Here is an 18,862-nt window from a genome sequence, read left to right on the forward strand (position 1 = left end):
GGCCATTCCTGAGTTACCCTTACCCAAGAAAAAAGATGGAGGCAACTTAACACAAGATTTTTTTTTAAAGATACGCTAAAATGAAAATCTCTAAGATAAAATGTCTTCCTTAGGACACGAAGGGGTAATATATGGGATATAACAGAACCGTATGTATGTTGTCTGTGACGTCTGTGGACATTTGCCTGAATTCCCACCTGCAAGTGGAGCAATAGGGCTAAGGTCATTGGGGGATGTTTGTTTTTGTGGTGTAGGTGGCAGTGTCTCTGGGTTTGGAGGGTGTAAGAATGAGAAAGCAAATAGAACAGGATGGACAAAGAATGGAGTGAGCAAGATTAACAGGGGGTCTAACTGGCTCCATTTTGTCATGGTTCCCCCACCCCCACCCCAGGCCCTCAACAATCACAGGAGACTTCAGGAATGCACTACAGAGAATCAATTAGCTAGACGATATACCACACAGAAATGATTTGTTAAATTTTATCGTCCCCCCTTGCCCTCGGCCTCCAGCATACTCCCTTAGAGTAGTACAGGCAAGGAAGACCTAACTATTGGGAGAAACCCCTAACACTCTTCCAGGGCAGAATTCTGGCTAGTCCAGAAAGGGTCCTTCTTTTAAGGTTTTTGGGAAAGGAGACACTGAAATTTTTATTAGTATCAGCAACGTTTGTTTGGAGCAAATTCAGCTCCAGGAGCTGCACGGTTGAACGCAGGAGGGGTTCCATCAATGGCCCCAATTCCTTCCATGGTAGTAGCTTGGCCAAAGCGTTCAGTTGTTGGTGGGGTCAATCCCAAGGTTCCATCTGGCATCATAGTGGCAGGTCCTGGAGGAGCTGGGGTACCAGCTGGCACTGGAGCAGGGGGCATGGCACCTCTGTTGTTTATGCCCAAAGCACCTCCCATAGCCATCTGGCCCATCCGTATCTCCTGTTCTCTGCGTCAGGGAATGTTCCCTTGAATCCTTCCTGCTGTCGCTGCATCATTTCTTCCCGTTGCCGCCGCATCTCTTCTTCATGGGCCTGCGCTCCTCCTCCTGCCTGAGCTCCAGTTGCTTTCGTTTTTGCACTTCTTGGTTGTGCAGCTCTTCCGTCCTCCGGAGTTCTGGACGCCTCATCAAATCCTGTCTCATTAACATGACTTGGTGTTCATGGCGAGCAGCCTCCATCTCCATCTCCAGCTTCTCGCGAGCTTTCTTGATATCGCGATCCACTTGGTCCTGCTGCTGCTTCTCCTCTCAATGAGTGACTTCCAGCGTACGGCATCCTCATACTCAAAGGAGCCAGGCTGTGCAAATCTGGGTGCCTGTTCTCTCTCCTTATGAAATTGCTGGTTCTTTATAACCAGCTTCTCTGGAATCCCTCTTCATCATCCAACTGGTCCATGGGCTCCACAGCCACAGGCTGAGGAAATGTGGTTAACAAGAAGGAGCCTTCAATGCACCTGTCCAGAGCTTTCCGAGCAGCTGGCTTCCCTGAGAATTCAACAATGCCTTTTCCCGAGGGCCTTCCTCAATCATCCACGAAGACTACAGCCCTTTCCATTTGGCCAAACACAGAAAAAGCTTCCTCCAGCAGTTCGTTGGAAACATACCGAGGAAGGTTCCGGACGTGAACGATGCACTATGGCGGGCAAAGCGCACACGCAGCTGCTTTCCACGAATTGGCATGTTGTCCAGCTCTACTTTGGCAGTCTCCGCTAGGGTTCGCATTTCCGAGTGGATAAAGCCAAAGCCCTTATCCTTATAAATGAAGATTTCACCTGCCTTCCTGTATTTCTCAAGTAGTTTCCTCATCTCCTCCTCAGTGATGTCAGCAGGAAGATTGCCCACAAAGAGCCGGCGACGTTGGGTGAAGGTGTTCTCTCCTGGTTTCCCAAAATTCTTCAGGTCAATAGTCAAGCCTTCATTTTGGCTGCTGGCTTGCTGTCCATTTGCAGGTATTGGTGGCAGTGGTGGCTGTTGCTGTTGCTGTTGGTAGTGCTGCTGGTGATGATGCTGATCATGCTTCCTTGGAGTATGGTTTTGTTTCTCCAAGTTAAAGGTTTTATTGCTCTGCATTTTTGCACCCCTCTACCGACTGTTCTCCTCAGAGTAATGGCAATGCTACACGGCCTCCACCGTCCTGAGACTGCGTGGAATTCTCTCTCCCTCTCTCTCTCTCTCTCTGCTTCAACCCCACTCATTCTCTCTCTCTCTCTCTCTCAAAAAAACTAAAAACACAAAAACAAAAACAAAAAAAACCTCTCACAAATTGGATAGATTGGATCTTTAGCAAAATAAAAAGAGAAACTGTATGGGAAGTCTAGAAAGAAAAGAAAAAGACCACTTTGGAAATCAGCTTATGGAAAAGTAAAGGATAAATGGAAACAATACTAACATTAAAATGTCCTGATGAAAGGGTTGGAGAAGAGAAAAAGACACAAATTCAGAAAATTGTGTGTGTGCATATGTGTGTATGTGTTTTAAAGAAAGATCCTGAGGAATTACAGTCCAAGATGGCAGCATAGGAAGACCTTGAACTCACCTTCTCCATGGAACATACCAAATTAATAGAACCAATTAATAGAATAATTCCTGCTGAGGAAGAACTGAGGGCTGACTGAATAGTTACTAAACAACCAATGATAGAATGACAAGAGAACAGCAAGAGAAATGCAAACAAGGTAACAAAGGAAACTTCCAACCCTCTAAACTGTGAACAGCAGTGGGAAGGGATAGTATTTGGGGGATGGGAACAGATCCCTCTGCTTGTGCACAGAAAAAAAAGCGGTGGTTTAAAAGGGCAACTAGGATATAGAAGACAACAGTAGAGCTTCACCAAGAATGAAGGAACTACAGGAAAGCTCTCCAGGTCAGAGGGACTAGAGAATGACAGAGTTTATGTTCCCACCCCACCTTAAAAGCCCAGACCAGAGCAGGGTCTGGACACCATAATGGGCGGGTCTGATGCCCTGACAGGCAGGCCGAATGCCATAACTGCCAGGTCTGGTTATCACAAGGAGCTTGTAACCTCAGCAAGCCCAGGGTCCACAAGCCCACACCAGCCCTGGTAAGCACTGGGATATAGAAATAGAAGCCTCAGTTTTAAAGGGCTGAGGAGCTGCAGGGATACTCTCTCCCACTTCACCTTAAAAGCTCAGACTGGGACAGGGTCTGGCTCACAGTGACCTTAAAACTTCAGCACCCAGGCTCCATAAGCCCACACCAGCCTCTGTGGTGCTGGAGCACAGAAAATAAACTGTGTTTTTTAATGTTTTTTTTTTTAATTAAAAAAAGTTTTAAATATGTTTTACTTTTGTTATTTATTTTTTTTTAATTTTTTAAAATGTTTATTTATTTTTGAGACAGAGAGAGACAGAGCATGAACGGGGGAAGGTCAGAGAGAGAGGGAGACACAGAATCCAAAGCAGGCTGCAGGCTCTGAGCTGTCAGCACAGAGCCCGACACAGGGCTTGAACTCACAGACTGTGAGATCATGACCTGTGCTGAAGTCGGACGGCTCAACCGACTGAGCCACCCAGGCGCCCCTATATTTTACTTTTATAATTTTAATTTGTCTTGTTTTAATTTTTGTTCTTTTTAATTTTGTTTTCTTTCTCTTTTTTTCATATTTTCGTACTTTTCTTTCTTCTTTCTCTCTTCCTCATTTTCTTCTTTCTGTAAAAAGTCACAGTTCAAAAGAGGTAACTAGCATACACAGCCACAGCTCCAGGCAGCTAGCAAAACTCACCAGGCACACATAGGGACACCATACACAAGATCACTCCTTCAATTTTGGACAAGTAGCGATTCTGCCTAATCCATGGAAATAAATAGAGAAAGTCAAGCAAAATGGGGACACAGAAGAATATGCTACAAAAAAAAGAACAAGAAAAAACCCTCAGTTGGGGTGTCTGGGTGGCTCAGTTGGTTGAGCGTAGGACTTCTGCTCAGTCATGATCTCAGAGTTCCAGCCCCGAGTCAGGCTTTGTGCTGACAGCTCAGAGGCTGGAGCTTGCTTCAGATTCTGTATCTCCCTCTCTCTCTCTGCCCGTCTCCTCCTCATGCTCTGTCTCTCTCTCTCTCTCAAAAATAAATAAACATTAAAAAATTTTTTTGAATTTAAAAAAATAACAAGAACTAATCAGAGCTGAATAATACAATAACTGAAATAAAAAGCACACTAGAGGGAATCAACAGTAGATTACAAGATACACAAGAACATATCAATGATCTAGAAGATAGGGCCGTGGAAAGCACACAAGTTGAATAGTGCTAAATAATTAAAATAATTTTAAATATAAAATAATTAAAAAAAATTTTTTTAAATAAGGATAGATTGGGGCACCTGGGTGTCTCAGTTGGTTAAAGCATTCGACTCTTGACCTCGGCTCAGGTCATGATCTCACAGTTCATGGATTCGAGCCCTGCATCAGGCTACATGCTGACAGCAGGGAGCATGCTTGGGATTCTCTCTCTCTCTCTCTCTCTCTCTCTCTCTCTCTCTGTTCCTCCCCTTCTCATTTTTTTCTCTCTCTCAAAATAAATTAATTAATTAAAAAATAAACTTAGATTAAGAGATCTCTTAAACAACATCAAGAAAACACAGATTCTCACTTATAGAGGTCCCAGAAGAAGAAGAAAGAGAGAAAGGTGTAGAAAGCATGTTTGAAGAAATAATAACTGAAAACTTACCTAAGCTAGGGAAGGAAATAGACATCCAAGTCCAAGAAACACAGAGAATAAGATGAAGCCAAGGAGTTCCACATCACAGCACATAATTAAAATGTCAAAGTTTAAAAATTAAGAGAAAAATCTTAAAGACAGCAAGAGAGAAACAAAAGTTACCTACAAGGAAAAACTTAAAAGGCTGTCAGCTGAGTTTTTGGCAGAAACTTGGCAGGCCAGAATGGAATGGCATGGTATATTCAAAGTGCTGAAAGGAAAAAAACCTGCAACCAAGAATACTTTAGCAGGAAAGTTTATTCAGATTGGAAAGTGAAGTAAAGAGGTTCCTAGACAAGCAAAAGTTAAAGGAGTTTATCACCACTACACCAGCCTTCCAAGAAATGTTAAAGGAAATTCTTTAAATGGAAAAGAAATAGTTCTAATTAAACATGAGGAAGTTATGAATAAAAAGATGTAAAATATGACAACATATACGTAAAATGTAGAGAAGGGAGTTAAAAGGGAAGGGAAGAGGGTAAAGAAAAAGAAGGTTCCCCCCCCCACCTTTTTCTGTGTGTTTGTGTTTGGCACGTGTTTGAACTTAAATGGCCGTCGTATCTATATAGACTGCTATTTACTTCAGATGTTATATATCAACTTCACAGTAACCACAAACCCAAACCTTTGGTAGATATACAAAAAACAAAGAGAAAGAAAGCCGAATGTAACACTATAGAAACTCATCAGTCACAAAGAGAGCAAGAAGAATCGAACAAGGAACTACACAAGTAACCAGAAAATAAATTTAAAATGGCAATAAATACATACCTATCAGTATGCCTAAATACTCCAATCAAAAGACATAGGGTGGGGAATGGATAAAAAAGCAAGACCTATCTATATGTTGCCTGCAGAGACTCCCCTCAGACCTAAGGGTGCAGACAGACTGAAAGTAAAAGGATGGAAGACACTCACCAGGCAAATGGAAGAAAAAAAAAAAGCTGGGATAGCAATACGTGTATCAGACAAAACAGACTTTAAAACAAACACTAACAAGAGACAAAGTCCTTACATAATGATAAGGGGGTCAATCCAACAAGAGAATATAACAATTGCAAATATCTATGCACCTGACACTGGAATGCCTAAATACATAAAGCAAATATTAACAGACATAAAGAGAGAGATTGATAGTAGTAAAATAATGGTAGGAGAAGTCATGAGAATACGAGGGACGGAGTCAATGGTATTATAATAGTGATGTAACAGGTCAGATGGTAGCTACACTTGTGATGAACATAGCGTAATGTATAAACCTGTCAAATCACTAAGTTGAATACCTGAAACTAATATAACGTTGTATGTCAATTACACTCAAAGTAAAAAAAAAAAAAAAAAACATAGAGAGGAGGTTTACCTTAAAAGCACACGGCTACAAAGGCCTAGCTTGACAAAACTAGGATCAATTGTTTGGTTCTCAGTAATCCAGTACACTGATGATACAATTGAGGAGTGGTATAATGTAATCACACCCAGAATTAGCTTAATATTTACCTCATAATTTATTTAAAACTGGAAAATTATTCATTTTTCCCTTTATCATCATCATTACCATGGTCTTCACAGTAGGTGGCGACATTGCCTCACTCCTGGAATCAACCAGGATGGCCTTAACTACAATACACAGATGCAAACTTTGAAACAAGTTTCAGGGACCTAAATTGGCCAGAATTAAAAACATTGCCCTTTCGGTGAGCCTGGCTAGCTCAGTCAGTGGAGCATGAAACTCTTGATCTCAGGGTTGTGAGTTTAAGCCCCATGGGCGTAGAGATTACTTTAAAAAATAGCAATAATAAATACATACATACATACATACATACATACATACACAGCTCTTTCTATTTACCTTAAGGTCATATGAATAATACCTCATTATAACACATCAAATTTTTATATATTTTACATAGAGTTTAATAAGTATTTACTGACTAATTCATTTTGCCGGTGAATGTCAATAAACTAGTTTGCTATTTTTAAAAATAATATTCACTTAATCTTCATCATGTGAATGTAATGAACTGTCTTTTTTTAGTTTTAATGTAAAGAAATTATTTATTTATACTTGATTTCATTTTGTATTCATCATTTAATGATGTTTATTAGTCTATGATGATTGAACTCCATGAATCTCTGTAGAGGTACAGTCAGAAGAACAAACACCTGGGCAGGGCGCTAAAGACAGGTAAAATATCAACACACAATTGAGATTTAAAATGTCACTTTAAGGCAATAGATAGCCACATTTACAGAGTCTATGGAATAGACAATTATCCTAAAATTTACCACTTTTTACTTTAAAAGATACAGCCTAATTTTAGTATTCAGAATTTATTCAATATTTGTACTCAGTTATATCTTCCTAAGATCCTATTTTTTTAAGTCTTTCTTTCTCTAAAATACATAAGAATTATTTTTTTTAAGTCTGTCTTTATCTCTGTCCACTTTGGTTTCCTTTTTTTTTTTGATCCTTTCCATGATCACTGTAGCCTTATTTGAAGTGAAACATTCTAAGTAGAGACATAACATGGTTTTATAACAGGTAGAATTATATTCCTATTTTTGCTTCCAGTAATTTCTAAAACACTAAATGTGAACTAATAGCTTTAGGAAACCAACTTCAAAATGCTAAGATCCTCTTTTGGGGCATAATTAATACACTCCTTCTAACCCAGCATACATGCATCTTAAGTGGATTTTCCCCAAATATCTTGTCATGTTCTCACTTTAGTTGAAGTTTATCTATTCTTTTTCATCAAGGGCAATTGTCAGTTGAAGAAACATTCCAAAGATTTACATAAGGAACAAGAAACTGCATTTGTTGCAAGAATTCACCGTATTTTCTACAAGTATATTCACATTTTTAATAAGACATTTTATGGGTCTCAAGTTAAGTGTAGAGACAAGATGTCCTAAAAAAGCTTTAAGTTTTCTTTGCACCAAAAAAAAGGTATATATAATATCAAATAATACCTCTCTAATGTACCAAAAACGTGACTTACAGTTTTGGATCACCTGCACTGAGTGGACATGGAAACAACTGTTGGTTGAACAAATGCACCTGAGCATTCTCCATGTCCTGAGTTGCTTTGATTCCATCCGTGGGCAGGGCCTCAAGTACCCTATTAGAAGCTCCCATCCATCTTCAAGCCTTACATAGAAAGAAAAAAAAAAAGTCTTGCTAGGCATCTCCCTCCTGCTTTCTCTTATGAACTGGCTTATTCCACTCAGTACATCTGATTCCCAGCCTGTGTCACATTCCCTCTACTCTGCTGTTCCCCTTCTAATTACCATTTTGGCAAACACATTCAACATTCATACCAGTTCAACTCTCTGCCAGGCTTGTCCCAGATTTGCTGTCAGGTCTGTGTTTCATATCTTCTTAGACATAAAATTCTGTGACTGTCACACATTAACTCAGTCTTGGGTCACCAAGGTCCCACACCATCTGGGAGGGAAATTCAGGGCAAATGTATGAAGATGAGAATGAACTAGCACAATTTTTTTTTAATTAATTTATTTATTTTGAGAGAGACAGCATACGGTGGGAAGGGCAGAGAGAGAGAATCCCAAGCAGTTTCCTTGCTCGATCTCATGCACTGTGTGATCATGACCTAAGCCAAAGTCAAGAGTTGGACGCTTAACTGACTGAGCCACTCAGGAGCCCTGAACTAGCAAATTTTAAACAATGGAGAATATTAACGACTTCAGGAGTGGAAATAATTAGACTAGAAATAGAAAATCTGCAAAGATTATGGGCCCAACTAATTAAAAAAGTATAAGGGAAGAAGTTATAAGTATCATAGTGTCAATATAATAAAGGAGGGCCCAAACAAGCTTACTGTAGGTCTCTCTCCTAGAGATATCAGGGCAATCACTGTAAGAAAAGATCAAGGCAAGAACTGGAAGGTTTTCTTGTGGAGGAAACATTTTAACATCTCTATTTATTATTATACTATGTTAAATTGCCTTATTCAATAAGTTTAATAGGGGTGACTGGGTGGCTCAGTGGGTTGAGCTTCCGACTTCATCTCAGATCATGATCTCACAGTTCATGGGTTCAAGCCCCATATCGGGCTCTGTGCTGACAGCTCAGAGCCTGGAGCCTGTTTGTGATTCTGTGTCTCCCTCTGTCTCCGCCCCTCCCTCACCCTTTCTCTGTCTCAAAAATAAATAAAAACGTTAAAAATTAAAAAAAATAAGTTTAATAATAAATAACTTTAGACATGGTAGCATACCAAAGTGGAAGTGCCATAAATGTTAAGTGACATTGTTGAACTCCATGACAAGCAAATGTAGTGGTGGGTCACCCTCCACACTTTAAGGTATTGAAGATTTTTAAAATATTTAATATTTTTAAATAGAAAAGACATTATTTTTTTATCTTATTTTTTATTTTTTAAAATTTACATCCAAATTAGTTAGCATATAGTGCAACAGTGATTCCAGGAGTAGATTCCTTAGTGCCCCTTAGCCATTTAGCCCACCCCCCTCCCACAACCCCTCTAGTAACCCTCAGTTTGTTCTCCATATTTATGAGTCTCTTCTGTTTTGTCCCCCTCCCTGTTTTTATATTATTCTTGTTTCCCTTCCCTTATGTTCATCTGTTTTGTCTCTTAAAGTCCTCATATGAGTGAAGTCGTATGATTTTTATCTTTCTCTGACTAATTTCACTTAGCATAATACCCTCCAGTTCCATCCACGTAGTAGCAAATGGCAAGATTTCATTCTTTTTGATTGCTGAGTAATACTCCATTGTGTATATATATATATACCACATCTTCTTTATCCATTCATCCATTGATGGACATTTGGGCTCTTTCCATACTTTGGCTATTGTTGATAGTGCTGCTATAAACTTGGAGGTGCATGTGTCCCTTCGAAACAGCACACCTGTATCCCGTGGATAAATGCCTAGTAGTGCAATTGCTGGGTTGTAGGGTAGTCCTATTTTTAGTTTTTTGAAGAACCTCCATATTGTTTTTCAGAGTGGCTGCACCAGCTTGCATTCCCAACCAACAATGCAAAAGAGATCCTCTTTCTCCGCATCCTCGCCAACATCTGTTGTTGCCCGAGTTGTTCGTGTTAGCCATTCTGACAGGTGTAAGGTGGTATCTCATTGTGGTTTTGATTTGTATTTGCCTGATGATGAGTGATGTTGAGCATTTTTCCATGGGTTAGTTGGCCATCTAGATGTCTTCTTTGGAGGAGTGTTTCTTCATGTCTTTTGCCCATTTCTTCACTGGATTATTTGTTTTTTTGGCATTGAGTTTGATAAGTTCTTTATAGATTTTGGATACTAACCCTTTATCTGATATGTCATTTGTAAATATCTTCTCCCATTCTGTCAGTTGCCTTTTAGTTTTGCTGATTAGAAAAGACATTTATAAATAATGCAGAAAACATTTACTTACTTTTCTATAAAACCATACTCTAAAAGCTGTGAAAATAGTTTTATGGTTGCAGTATATTGTACCTCAAGAAGAATGGAGAAACTCTCAAAATAAATCCAGAAAGACATCATCAAAAACAAAACAAAACAAAAACCCAGAAAGACATCATCAGACTGATAAGCTATATTGGATCTTATTATCTGAAAACCAGCCCAATTATTAAAGCTATAACTTAAGAAACATAGTTGTTAAGAAGGAATATGATCAGAGTTTAAAAACTGTATCTCATACATGCATAACCCTATTTTTCAAAACACACAGTCATGCATTATTTTTCATCTGATTATAAAAGTTTAGTAAATGGGGCGCCTGGGTGGCGCAGTCAGTTAAGCGTCCGACTTCAGCCAGGTCACAATCTCGCGGTCCGTGAGTTCGAGCCCCGCATCAGGCTCTGGGCTGATGGCTCAGAGCCTGGAGCCTGTTTCCGATTCTGTGTCTCCCTCTCTCTCTGCCCCTCCCCCGTTCATGCTGTGTCTCTCTCTGTCCCCAAAATAAATAAATGTTGGAAAAAAAAAATTAAAAGTTTAGTAAATAGTAAGTATTATAATCATTTAAAAACAGCATATAAAACTATGACAGGAATTGGTAAATTGATAATATATCTCTTAATGAAATATTAGTGTATTAAAAGTGGGGAAGATTTCTTTGTAGTTTGTAGGAGATACATTTAAGACAATGAGCATAACTTAATTAAAATGAAAGTTATACAAAGGACGATAAATTTAAGACACATTTTAAAATTCAGGCTGGGAAAGTCCTCAAAGTTAAGTGATTCCAAAGAAGGTTAAGATCAATTTGTAGGGATGACTGGGTGCTCATTCGGTTAAGCGTCCAACTCTTGGTTTCTGCTCAAGTCATAATCTCACAGTTTGTGAGTTCAAGCCCTGCATCAGGCTCCATGCTGACAGTTCAGAGCCTGCTTAGGATTCTCTCTTTCTACTCTCTCTGCCCCCTCCCCCCCCCCCCACTTGTGTGTTCTGTCTCTCTCTCTCTCTCTCTCAAAATAAATAAATAAACTTTAAAAAAAGATCAATTTGTAGATGATATATCCATAATAAGTTGCATAATCCATCATGAGGTCATCCATAATGAGAAAATAGAGAACAATATTCTTCCACAAAACATCTCTGTGTCTAAGAATCAAATCTTAGATGCTGAAAACAAAGATCATGAAATCAAATGCCATATTCTTCTAAATACCCTGTATGGGAGTCTTAATCTACTACCAAATTACTATTTAACCTTTTGCCACTAAGATTAACATCTTCCATATTCCACTTAAAATGACGTCACCTTTGTGTTCCACATTAATTCGCACACTAGCAGAATCCAGGCAAATCAGTTATCAGAGAAACGGCAAAATGAAAACCTAAGTGTAACAAATGAATGACTTTACCACTTGAATACCCAACACATGTTTCTTGCCCTCATTAGAAAATAAAATGTGGAGCGCCTGGGTAGCTCTGTTGGTTAAGCGTCTGACTTTGGCTGAGGCCATGATCTCCCAGTCCGTGGGTTCAAGTCCCACATCAGGCTCTGTGCTGACAGCTCAGAGCCTGGAGCCTGCTTCAGATTCTGTGCCTCCCTCTCTCTCTCTGCCCCTCCCCCACTTGCACTCTGTCTCTGTCTCTCTCTCTCAAAAATAAATAAACATTTAAAAAAAGAAAGAAAGAAAGAAAATAAAACGTTTGGGGCACCTGGGTAGTTCAGTCAGTTAAGTGTCCAACTCTTGATCTCAGCTCAGGTCTTAATCTCTAGGATGAGTTCAAGCTCCACGCTTGGGTGTGCTTGGGTGTGAAGCCTATTTAAAAAAAGAAAATTTAATTGGGGCACTTGGGTGGCTCAGTCGGTTAAGTGTCCGACTTTGCCTCAGGTCATGATCTCACAGTTAGTGGGTTCGAGCCCCACATCGGGCTCTGTGCTGACAGCTCAGAGCCTGGAGCCTGCTTCGGATTCTGTGTCTCCCTCTCTCTCTGCCCCTCCCCTGCTCACATTCTGTCCCTCTCTCTCAAAAATAAATAAACATAAAAAAATTTAAAAAAGAAAATAAAATGTTCATGATCTTTGTCTTCATAAAGGGATCTGAAGGTTTAAACAAAGGCATATTAGAAGCACATCTCTTTCTTTAGCTAGTTCCCAAATACCTTTAAAACATTTTTTTTTGTTTAGGGGTGTCTGGCTGGCTCAATTGGTAGAGCATGCAACTCTTGATTTCAGGGTTGTGAGTTCAAGCCCTATGGTGCATGAAGGGTTCACTTAAAAAAAAAGAAAGAAAAAAATTTTGTTGTTGTTTATTGACTTCATCTAATCCAACTAGTACAAACTCTGATATCGAGTCAGAGCTAAGAAAGAAAAATATAGTTCTAAATACCCCACCATAATATTGTTTTTAGTTAAATGACATTAATGAGGTTTTGTTTCAGAAAAATCTTTCAAATAGGACTCATTTAACCAAATCAGAGAAGGTTGAGATGGCTTTCCAACTCCTTTAGGCAAAGATTTATATGTCAGACAAGACAGTGAAAATAAAGTATTTACCTATTTTTCATAAATTATCTTACAGTTCTTAAGACATAGGATAGGGGAACACAGAAGAGGCTCGTTAAAGTGTTGATTGTTTTTGGTGACACAAATTGTGTATAAAATCTCAAATTACTGAAAACAGTGTGACTTAAAAGGTTATAAAGCTGTAGTTCCACACACATCTATGTAAAGTCTATGATAATCCAAGCCTTATGTCTGTTTCACGCTTCCTGCAACTCATGAAAAAGTTGAGGGAAGATCCCAGAAGATGGACAAGGGCCAGAACAAGAAGTAAATGCGCTCTGAGAAACAAGTTCAGACTCCCTGAGAAGTAAAGGCAAAGGACCAGTAGGAGGCATCCATCCAGCTCAAAGGGAAGAACCATGGAGAGGAGATCTGGCAAGAGGTTAGGAGCAGAGGAAATGAGGAGACAGTGGCAAGACAGTATGAGCCAAGATAGAGCGATGATGCTAGAGGCTCATTCCTGGGTAGTGGCTGGAGGTTTACACACACAGAGTAAAGGTAGACAGTCTGGAAGATCTGAACAGGATAAAATGAGGTTGCCAATCTCAAGAAATTAACAATCTAATTGGAAAATTTAGCTTATACCCAAAGAAAGTTAAATAACAACATAGGGCAATAATTCAAGTGGTGTTGCAGAGGAATGCACAATTGATGAAACACCAAATTATTTGTCAGGGAAATCTTCAAAGTAGAGGGGAGCTTTGAGCTAGGGCTTGATGGATGAGAAGACTATAAATAGGTACAACAAATTTAGGGGTTAAGAGGATTGAGAAAAGGGATGGGGCCAGAATATATCTGGTATACTATGAGAAAGTAAGTAAACCAAACTGAAAGGCGTATTAATCATGTTTTTAATTTTAATTTTTAATTTTTAATTGAAGTATAGTTGATCCACAATGTTCTATTAGTTTCAGGTATACTTATTTTTTGTTTCTTGATGCTTTGACATCCTGGTGCCTTGTTGTCCTGAGAACAGACTTCCCCTCTAAGGGGTAGGTAGCTAATTCCTACGGATAGCAAACCACTGGCCTTCAGAGGACAAGCACACTTTTGATATGTAAACCAACCAATCCCGTGCCCCTACCTACCATCTGCCTGCTTTTATCAGGCTCCTGCACTTCAGGACACAATTTTCCTGCCCGAAACCACCCAAGGGCCAGGTAGCAGACAACCAGAGAGACCACACCTGTAGCCCCGACCCCACAGAAGTTATTCAAACTATCTGATCCTAAACCTGTTCAGCTGCTCACCCTGCCTCATCTGTTCTGTCCCATGAAAACTGCAATCAAGTCTTTTGGCCACGCTTTCCCCTGGCTTGTTGTGCCTCCACACTGACCACGGTGCTTCCTATGGCCCTGGGTAGCATGTTGTGCCTCTTCTCCCTGGGAACAGTAAGTAACCCACCATCTTTTCAGTGGCAGTCATCTGCTGATCGGTTGGCTTTACTGAATAAAAACAAAATCCTGGGTACATTTTATTTTATTTTATTTTGAATGTTATTTATTTATTTGGGGAGAGAGAGAGAGAGAGGCACGGGAGGAGCAGAGAGAGGGAGAGAGAGAGAGAGAGAGAGAGAGAGAGAGAATCCTAAGCAGGCTCTGCACTGTCAGCACACAGCCCAGTGCCAGGCTAGAATTCACGAACTATGAGATGATGACCTGAGCTGAAGTTAAGAGTCGGATGCTTAACCGACTGAGCCACCCTGGTGTCCCCATTTTATTTTATTATGATTTTTCCCACCCACACAGTGTTTTTTGGTTTTTTTTTTTTTTTTCAAAGTTTATTTATTTTTGGGACAGAGAGAGACAGAGCATGAACAGGGGAGGGGCAGAGAGAGAGGGAGACACAGAATCGGAAACAGGCTCCAGGCTCTGAGCCATCAGCCCAGAGCCTGACGTGGGCTCGAACTCAGGGACCGCGAGATCGTGACCTGGCTGAAGTCGGACGCTTAACCGACTGCACCACCCAGGCGCCCCCACACAGTGTTTTTATTTTATTCAACTATAGCAAAGAGCAGAATTAACACAACATTCTGCAATTCCAGATTGGCTTTTCTTACACAAAGAGTGACCAGTTTAACAGGCACAGACAAGGATTTCTGATGACCTCTCACCCAGCCCTGCAGTTCATCTACATGGCTGTGCCTTAACTGCAAAGCGACTCTCCCTATTGCTATTTCCAGTACTGCTCTTGAAAGGAGCCAGAGCAGGACCCTGACCTTTAGTAACCGGTCTGAGATGTACCACATTGGGGGTTAGTGGACAAGCCAGCCTCTGGCTGTCTAGGTGAGACACAGCCATGAAAACACGACTGGCTACACTTTAAAAACAAGAGATACAGAATGCAGAGGGTTTATATAGAACTTGGTTCTTGGAGTGCAGTCTAAGTAACCCTGGGGTGCCCGAGACCCTTTAGGGAGTCTGAGAGATCAAAATCATGCACCTAGTAAAAGATCCTCTCAGAGTGCAATGGATTGTAATGTAGCAGAGTACAAAGACCATCGATTTGGTCTCAGATTACTCGTTGTACCTAATCTTTGAGAAAGTTTACCACTTGTTGAATATTGGTATCAGAAGAGAATATCTATGGTTATCTACAAAGCTTTTAAAATACTTTTCCCCTTTCCAACTGTGTATCTGCATAAGACCATATTTTCTTCATATATTTGAACTAAAACAACATTGAGTGCAAAACATATCAGAATCAGCTGTCTTCTATTAAGACAACTAGTCAAGAAACTTGCAAAAATAAAAGTGCTATTCTTTTCACTAAATTTATTTAATTTGGAAAATACATTTGGTTTTGATAAAAAGATATTTGTAATAGCATGTAATGTGCATATTGTTATTTTTTAAATAATTTTTTAAGTTTATTTTTTAAGCTTATTTTCAGAGTGAGCAAATGGGGAGGGGCACAGAAAGAGGGAGAGGGAGAATCCCAAGCAGGCTCCATGACGTCAGGGCACAGCTGGATGTGGGGCTTGAAGTCCTAAACTATGAGATCATGACCTGATCTGAAATCAAAAGTTAGATGCTTAACTGAATGAGCCACCCAGGTACTCCTGCTTATTATTATTTTTAAACAAGTCAATAAATCTTTTCAACATTTCTCAGTTTTAATTTCAAATATGGTAACTTTCAGTAGGTATCAGCTACATTTAAAAATGTAAAGGGGTCATGAGACCAAAATTTTGAGAACTGCTGGTGTAAACAAATAGCAACAAATAAAACTGGAAAGGCAATGAATAACCAAGCTACAAAACAACCTGAATTGCAGGCTAAAATTGGGATTTTTTTGTGGAGGTAAGGGAGTTTCAAATAGAGAATATGATGAAAGGAACTCTTTAGGAGGAGAACTTCCATGTATGTGCTTATGTATGTAGGGCAGTTTGGAAAAGGCGTATGTGTCTATTTGGTTGTGTTTTAGTGGAAAGGGAGGTGGTGTCTGAGTCAGAGAAACCAGACAGGAAGCTGATGGAAAATCCTAGACACGTGATAATCAAGGTCTTAATGAGGACCAGGGGCGCCTGGGTGGCTCAGCCAGTTAAGCATCTGACTTTGGCTCAGGTCATGACTAAGGTCATGATCTCACAGTTTCTGAGTTCGAGTCCCATGTCAGGCTCTGTGCTGACAGCTCAGAGCCTGGAGCCTGCTTCAGATTCTGTCTCCATCTCTCTCTTCCCCACCCCTGCTCGTGCACTGTCTCTCTCTCTCTCTGTCTCTCTCTCTCAAATATAAAATAAGCATTAAATTTTTTTTTTAATATAAAAAAATTTAAAAATTTTAAATGTTTATTTATTTTTTATGTTTATTTATTTTGGAGAGAGAGATTGCAAAGGGTGGAGGGGCAGAGAAAGAGGGAGATACAGGATCTGAAGCAGGCTCTGGGCTCTGAACTGTCAAAACAGAGCCCGACGCAGGGCTCCAACCCATGAACTGTGAGATCATGACCTGAGCCGAAGTCAGATGCTCAACCGACTGAGCCACCCAGGTGCCCCTAAATATAAAAAAGTTTCTTAATGAGGACTGTAGTAAGGGAATGAAAATAAGAACTAGTATTTGCTAAAATTTGTTGAGTGCTTCCTGTATGTACTAGGCACTGTGTAAAACACTTTGTTTGGATTATCTCATTATCTTCTCAACAGTCTAGTAGTTAGCTTTATAAATTCTATTTTATTTTTTAAATGTTTATTTATATATTTTTGAGGGAGGGAGAGAGGGAGAGAGAGAGAGAGAGAGTAAAAGCAGGGGAGGGGCAGAGAGAGAGAGGGAGACACAGAATCTGAAGCAGGCTTCAGGCTCTGAGCTGTCAGCTAGAGCCCGATGTGGGGCTTGAACCCACAAACTGTGAGATCATGACCTGAGCCGAAGTTGGACGCTTAACTGACTAAACCACCCAGCACCCCTATAAATTCTATTTTAAAGATGAGAATACTAAGGCACAAAGATCCTCATGGAAGGCAGCAACTAAGGGATGAAGCTGAGGTCTGCATCCAAGCAGTCTAACTGCAGAGTCTCAAGAGTAGAGTCAGTGCAGCATAAAGGAAGAATCACCTCAAGCATTGAGCGTGGCAGATGCCTTCGGTGTCTTCTCTGATCCCCTTACCGGGTAGTGTACCCATGCCCAGCTACCATGAATGTTGGGTGCTGCTGGCTCACAGCTGCACCCCTAAGAGGAGGATGGCACTTGGCTGGTAGGGGATAGTTAGGAGAGCTGGGAGGCTGCTGCTGCTGGCTCCTGGCCAGTCACTGTGCAGCTGTGCAGGAAAGCCTCTGGGGCAGGTGCTTGACTCTTGCTTCATGCTCAAGTGCTCCCAGAAGGGTCTGGCCAGGCTAAGGCTACACCTCTCCTGAAACTACACCCTTGTCTGGCTCCTTCCCCTGCCCTCTCTTGCTACCTTCCCTCTCTTACAGTGTCTGGGGAAAGTGCTTTCTCAATAAACCAATTGCACATGAATCCCTGTCTCAGGCTGTGCTTCTAGGGACCTGACTGAGACACTGAGGAAATTCATTTAAAAATTCCTTTTGGAACTCTTTTGGTGGGTCTCAGACTTTATAGCTGTCTCTGTGATGGAGTGACTTTTTTTTTTAACACTCAGATACATTGAAAAATGCATTAAAATTAAAATCTGAGACACATTCAATCCAAATTGTAACTCCAATTAGAAGCTTCGGTGCTTTTTTTTCTAATCAAACTATTCTGGGCACTCCAGTCTTTAGCAGAAAAGAATCACCTTGAAGAACTTTCATGCTTTACTCATCTTTATATCCCAGCAGTACCTAGCATGGTGTTTTGTATTTAGGAGATATATACTAAATGTATCAAATAAAAAGAAAAACCCGTGGAATTTATTAAATCACTTTACTGTCATCTTTATGCGGAAGAATATCCTTCTGAGGATCTACTATAGTTCTTCTCTTGCATCTGCCTGAAACTCTCCTGGGGGAGCTTGACAAAAATGCAATTTGTGGGGCCTCATCTCTCCCACCCTCCCTCTTGTGATTTTGATTGTCTAGGGCTGAGGTAAGGTTAGAAATTTACATCTTTAGCAACACCACACATACACACACACACACACACACAAAACATTTAAAAAATTAGAAAAAAAAATCAGCACCACAGATTTTAATGCAGGATGTCTTTGGGCCACACTTTGAAAAACACTGCTTTAAAATACTTAAATAAGACCTGAAGCCACTTTTTTAAACACACACACACACACACACACACACACACACACACACAGGATTTGGGATCTAAGGGGCACAACCTTCTCTCACAGTCATGAACATTATCTCTTACCCATAACTATCATTATAAGAAGTACAGGACAATTTCAGGATCTTGGAACATTTTCAGACTTGCCAGGTTTTATTGAGATTACTTTGTTGCTGAACACAGGAACAGTGAAAAAGTAATGTTTCTGACAAGCTTGGTATTTAAATGTATGTCCAACATCCTATACAGTCTATCATTAGATGCCTTCTAACATGCTATTAGTACTCCTAGGGGCCTTGGCTATCCCACCACACATTAACCACAGTGATTTGTACAGCCTTCAGGCAATTCGCCCTTCCATCCTTCAAAACAAAAATACAGCAATGAATGCTTTTGAAGTGTCTCTGAGGTAAATGACCTCTGCCACCTAGAAAGCACTATT

The 18,862-nt window shown here is 40.2% G+C and overlaps 1 pseudogene; it reads right to left on the reverse strand.

Annotated features, from left to right (window-relative positions):
* Positions 1-240: 240 nt before the first annotated feature.
* LOC122481340 lies at positions 241-2,154 on the reverse strand (annotated as a pseudogene).
* Between the last annotated feature and the right edge of the window lie 16,708 nt (positions 2,155-18,862).

Source organism: Prionailurus bengalensis, chromosome C1 (genome assembly GCF_016509475.1).
Source record: "Prionailurus bengalensis isolate Pbe53 chromosome C1, Fcat_Pben_1.1_paternal_pri, whole genome shotgun sequence".
NCBI lineage: Eukaryota > Metazoa > Chordata > Mammalia > Carnivora > Felidae > Prionailurus > Prionailurus bengalensis.